The 6,000-nt window shown below is 39.2% G+C and overlaps 1 protein-coding gene across 1 annotated transcript in view; it reads left to right on the forward strand.

Moving 5' to 3' along the window:
* PSME4 (proteasome activator subunit 4) overlaps nucleotides 1-6,000 on the forward strand; it is a 152,957-nt gene that overhangs the window by 23,143 nt on the left and 123,814 nt on the right. The window lies entirely within an intron of this gene.

A 6,000-nucleotide genomic window follows, 5' to 3' on the forward strand; every position in this document is an offset into this window, starting at 1 on the left:
CAAATTCTTATCCTCTCTTGCTGACAACTTTATCTTCCAAAAGGTAGGGGAGAAAACAAGGGGATCTGCTACTTTGGATCTAATCCTTATAAACTGGGATGAAATGGTTGAGGAGGTAAAGGTGGCTGGGACCCTAGGAGGCAGCGATCATGCTATTATAGAATTTTCGATAACTAGAGGAGGAAGACATGTGAAGACTCAAACTTCAAGGTTAGATTTTAGAAAGGCAGATTTTAAGAGACTCAGAAAGAGAATAGGAGGGATCCAATGGCTGGATGTCCTTAAGGACAAAGATGTCCAGGAAGGATGGGAAATTTTTAAAAATGAGATTCTCAAAGCACAATCGTTAACAATCCCGAAAAGTAGGAAGAATGGGAAGCATTTAAGGAAACCAGGATGGATGAACACATGCTAAAAAGAAAGAAAGAAATGTTTATTAAATGGAAAGAGGGAGGCATATCTAAAGAAGATTATAATGCAGTCTGCAGATCCTGTAGGGCACGTATCAGGTTAGCTAAAGCTGACAATGAATTAAGGCTTGCAAGAGATGTCAAAAGCAACAAAAAGGGATTTTGGGGGTATGTCAAAAGTAAAAGAAAAGTCAAAGATGCTATAGGATTTTTACAGGATGAAAATGGAGAAATGGTAAGAGAGGATGTTGAGAAGGCCGAACTTTTTAATTCCTATTTTGCATCTGTTTTCTCTCAGAAAGAAAATGTAACATCAACTGATCTTCACTGTCCTTTTAACTTGGATTCCTCTATTCCTTTATCTGTAAACAGAAAGATTGTGAGGGAATATTTAGCTAACATAAATGAGTTCAAGTCTCCAGGTCCAGATGAATTACACCCCAGAGTACTGAAGGAGATCGTAGAAGAAATTTTAGAACCACTCTCCATAATCTTTGAAAATTCTTGGAGAACAGGAGAAGTCCCAGAAGACTGGAGAAGAGCAAATGTTGTTCCTATCTTCAAAAAGGGGAAGAAGGTGGACCCAGGGAACTATAGGCCGGTGAGTCTGACTTCTATACCAGGAAAGATCTTTGAACAAATTATTAAAAAACATGTATGTAAGTACATGGATAAGAATGAAGTGATTAACCAGAGTCAGCATGGGTTTGTAACTAACAAGTCATGTCAGACTAACTTAATTTCCTTCTATGACAGAATCACTGACTGGGTGGATCAGGGAAATGCTGTTGATATAGTATATCTTGACTTCAGCAAAGCATTTGACAAAGTATCTCACACCATCCTTATTGAAAAAATGACCAAGTATGCAATGGACCAGGCAACTGTTAGGTGGATTCATAACTGGCTTAGTGATCGGACTCAAAGGGTGGTTGTAAATGGCTTCACATCCAGCTGGATGAATGTCTCAAGTGGCGTACCACAGGGCTCCGTCCTGGGACCTGTATTGTTCAACATCTTTATCAATGATTTAGATGAAGGAATTGAGGGTAAACTGATTAAATTTGCTGATGACACAAAGCTAGGAGGGATAGCTAATACTAGAGAAGAGAGAGAGAGGATTCAAAAAGACCTAAATAAACTGGAGCAGTGGGCAGCAACCAACAGAATGGTTTTTAACAGGGAAAAATGCAAAGTACTACATCTGGGCAATAAAAATGAAAAAAGCATATACAGAATGGGAGGAATAGAGCTAAGCAACAGTACATGTGAAAAAGACTTAGGTATACTAATAGATCATAGACTGAACATGAGTCAACAGTGTGATGCAGCAGCAAAAAAGGCAAATACAATTCTGGGATGTATTAACAGAAGCATACAGTCTAGATCACGTGAAGTCATTATCGGACTTTACTCCTCTTTGGTCAGACCTCATCTGGAATACTGTGTACAGTTTTGGGCACCACATTTTAAAAAAGACATAGACAAACTGGAGCAAGTTCAGAGAAGAGCGACCAGAATGGTGACTGGTCTGCAAACCATGTCCTATGAGGAACGGTTGCAGGATTTGGGAATGTTTAGCTTGCAAAAAAGAAGACTGAGAGGAGACTTAATAGCTGTCTACAAATATGTCAAGGGCTGTCACATTGTAGAAGGATCATCTTTATTCTCATTTGCACAAGGAAAGACTAGAAGCAATGGGATGAAACTAAATGGGAGGAGACACAGATTAGATATTAGAAAAAACTTTTTGACAGTGAGGGTGATCAATGAGTGGAACAGGCTGCCACGAGAGGTGGTGAGTTCCCCTTCAATGGACGTCTTCAAACAGAGGCTGGACAGACATCTGTTTGAGATGATTTAGTGAATCCTGCTTTGAGCAGGGGGTTGGACCAGATGACCCAGGAGGTCCCTTCCAACTCTACATTCTATGATTCTGATTCTTTTGTAAAAAAAAAAAAATTGGTAATTACTGCTGTGGCCTATGCTGGAAACCCAGATTTGTTGGCGGAGAGAAAGGGCACTTTATAAAAATTAAAGTGCAGTACAAAGTATTTGTTTCCAATAAGTTGAGCTGATTTCACACATGAAGGAAAAACGGACCGCTTAGCTCAACAGCCGGATTTCCCGACTGAGCTAGTGCGTCATGCCACAGTGACGTTGAGCCGGCCCAGCTAGTCATATGCCACCCGGGGATTCCAAAAGGTAAGAGATTAGCGAGCCACTCGTCCAGCGGCCAGAGACTACTGTCCTAGCAGATGTACCGGAGTCCCACAAATTGATCTGCCTATCTCTAGTGCTCCGTGCACCTTCGGTGTGGCTGAGTAGTTTAGTGCCACCTACTTGTTTTGCATCGATCTCCACGGGAAGGTGTACTGGACTGTTCGGCCACTCCAAAGGTGCACCAAACACCTGATTAGCATATTTCAATAAAGAACAATTCCTGGCACGATTTTTATTAGGCTTATGATCAAACCAAGCACAACACGTTGTAAGGGACATACTGTGGTGATAGACTTCCTTAAAACTGACAATCATTTCTCGCCCTAGTAATAATTTAGTTTTCAGAAGTGCGCTAATGTGTCATAAGTAGTCATTTAGACCTTTGTGTTTTTTTCTGTTAAAGTTATCTGCAGTTTTCAGACGTGCTAGTAAGGCCAAGTTCACATGAGCATATGCAACATCATTCATCATATATATTTTTCATCCGTATTCTATTTATGCATCCGTTTCCATTTTTTTTTTTTTTCTTTTTTTACGTGAAAAAACAAATGGGAAAAATATGAACAATTTAATAAAAGGTCAAATGCATAATCCATATGTGGTCTGTTTTTTACGCAACCATTGACTTATGGGTGAGTCTGATCCAGAATACGGATAAAAGTAGTGCATGCTCTGATTTTCCATCGGTCCGTGTTTAAAAGCGTTCATGTAAACTATCACATGGACTTGCTTTGGTCAGTGTGTTGTCCATATCCTATCAATTTTGTACTCTGACGTTTAATACGTTAGTTTGAACAAGCCCTAATGGGGACTGAGCCGTGTAACCTGTCCGTGACACCACCGGTCTCACAGCTCGTATACTTGGTCACTCTCCGCCTCGTAGTGTCCCCAGCTCAGTATTTAATGCTCTTTACTCCCTTTAGCTATTTGGCCTCCTCTCTGCTACCTCGTTTATGGAGCATAAAAGTAATGTTACGATTTCTGCAAATGTAATTCTTTTTGCAATTGAAAGTTTTTCTTTTACAATTTTACTTTCTGTATCATTTCCTCAAGGTTCTCACAATCTCTGCTTGCAGTTATTTCCATATGCTGGAAGTTTCTGAACGTTCACTTAATGTCTACAAGCAAAAATCTTAGAAACGGAGGAATGTAGAAACTTGTGTAATATTTGGTTTATACTATAGATAATGTAATAATAAATTAGCACTTCTCTGCAGAATAGTTAGTTAATTTTTAATGAAAGATATGATGCCACGATAAATATCAGGCAGTTTCCCTGGCATAGGAAGCTAAATACGATCCTGTATAAATGGGTCTTATGCAGATTTTCCAACAATCCAGCGGGTACTGACTTCTAACCAACATTTCTATGGTCGATTGTTGAGAATATCATCTATTTCTGTTGATGTGTGAAATATAAGAGGTAGGGCATTCAGATCTTGTTAGGTATTGCACTATTTCCTATGCTTCACCCATTGTACTCCATAGTAATTTTGTTTGATAAACGTGGTAGGTGACATAACATGGCCAACAATGCTGTCACTACAGCTCTTTCTCTGGATACACGAAGCTGACATATAGAAGTTTTGTATGTGCCTGTGTGCTATATACGAATACACAGGAGAAATGCCCTGTCTCGTCTTGGTGGAAGTTTCTTACTAACTAACATTGCTGATAAATCCTGCGTAGGAGGAATTCTCTTGACTTTCTTGGTATAAACACTGTTATTATCACACATGGTATATGCTGTGATGCCGTTAAATGCTTTGAAAACAATTTCTAAATATTAGTAGCACGACCTTGTGAGTTGGCTCCCTGTTGGGAAAATTGGCTAATTTTTCCTTCAATGATTGTCTGTCTGTTTAGTCTTCTTGTCTGTTGCATGGTGTCTTACCGATACGAATGTCAAGGAAGTGGGATGTTCTGCTACACTTTTATAAGTTTCTTATTTGTTGCACAATATATATGTGTGTGTGTGTGTTATATATCTATTGCATATACTTATGTGTGTAAGAAAGATAGATTGATATATATAACAGATAAGAAACTTGTAAAAGTATTTGTTGCATAAGAAACTTATAGAAGTGTAGCAGAACATCCCACTTCCTTGACATTTATATATATTTTTTTTCACTCTACGTCTTCCTTGATGGACAGATGGATGGCTAGCTGTACTTAAAGGAACCTGTCACTCAACATTATGGCCTGTTGTCAATCAGCAGTTACCGCTGACGCTCTCTATACTCAGTGCTGCCCCATTCTTCTTTTTCTTCTTCTCCCTTCTCCTTTCCTTCCTTCCTGACTGGGTGACTACTATTTCCATACATGTAACCACTTGTGGCAACACATTCTTCATATATAACTATACATAAAAACTTCCCACATTCCAAAAAATATATATTTTTCTTGTTTTACTTGAAGACAAAAGAAGATACAAGTGAAAGTGTGGTGTATTGCAGGGGTGCACAAAATTTTTGGTTCTAGGCTTAGATTGTTATACTGAACCAATCCAGGGGCCACACTAAAAAATAAAGGGGTATTATTACCTTCTGTGACACTTGTGACATGTCAATAGTATATACCGTAAATGTCTGATGGGTACAAATTCTACCTACAGGGCTCATGCCTCCCAAAATAAGCACTAAAATGGTATGTTCACACTGAGTGTTTTTATTAGGATTTAGAAATCTATTCTGCTCCTGAGTTCACATCAAAAACTGCATCAAATACTTGTTGAATACGTTTCCAACTGTTTTTAATTGGAAACACTCTTTTAGTTAGGAATCTTATTCAAAAAGTATTTGAAGAATTTTTTTTTTTATATTTGAAAAGAAGCTGACGCAAAACGCGCGTTGGGGTCTGTACTTCACTCCCTCCAGGCTTATTCAACCTTCTGTGGTATATTTGTTTCTCTTCCCCATTTTGGGATTTTTTTTTTTGCACTTTCCATTGTTTGAGTGTTTGCCTATTATTTTGGGATACCAAGTTTGTGTCTATTCTCTGTACGATTAATCCACAATATTACTGCCACATTTGGCATTAGTAAGTATAGTTGGAGTGATATAGACATGTACTTAAAGGGTTTGTCCACTACTAGGACAACCCTGTCTTAATCTAAATGTTTGGCCCCGATAAAATAAAAAAGCCTATACTCTGCTCCCGTGCCGGCGCGGTTCCAGTGGTGTCTGCGCTTGCAGTCCCAGGGCCTCCCATGCGGTGGTTGTGACACGTGACCCCGGCGCCCATTCAGAGCTGGCGTCCCTGTCCACTGCGCCTGTATGGGAAGGGAGTATAAGCTTTTTATTATATCGCGGCCAAGCATTGGGGATGACAAAGAAATGTCCAAGTAGTGGACAACTTCTTTAAC

This window comes from Phyllobates terribilis, unplaced genomic scaffold (assembly GCF_046119375.1).
Source record: "Phyllobates terribilis strain yellow unplaced genomic scaffold, ASM4611937v1 Scaffold_3__8_contigs__length_932513732, whole genome shotgun sequence".
Lineage (NCBI taxonomy): Eukaryota > Metazoa > Chordata > Amphibia > Anura > Dendrobatidae > Phyllobates > Phyllobates terribilis.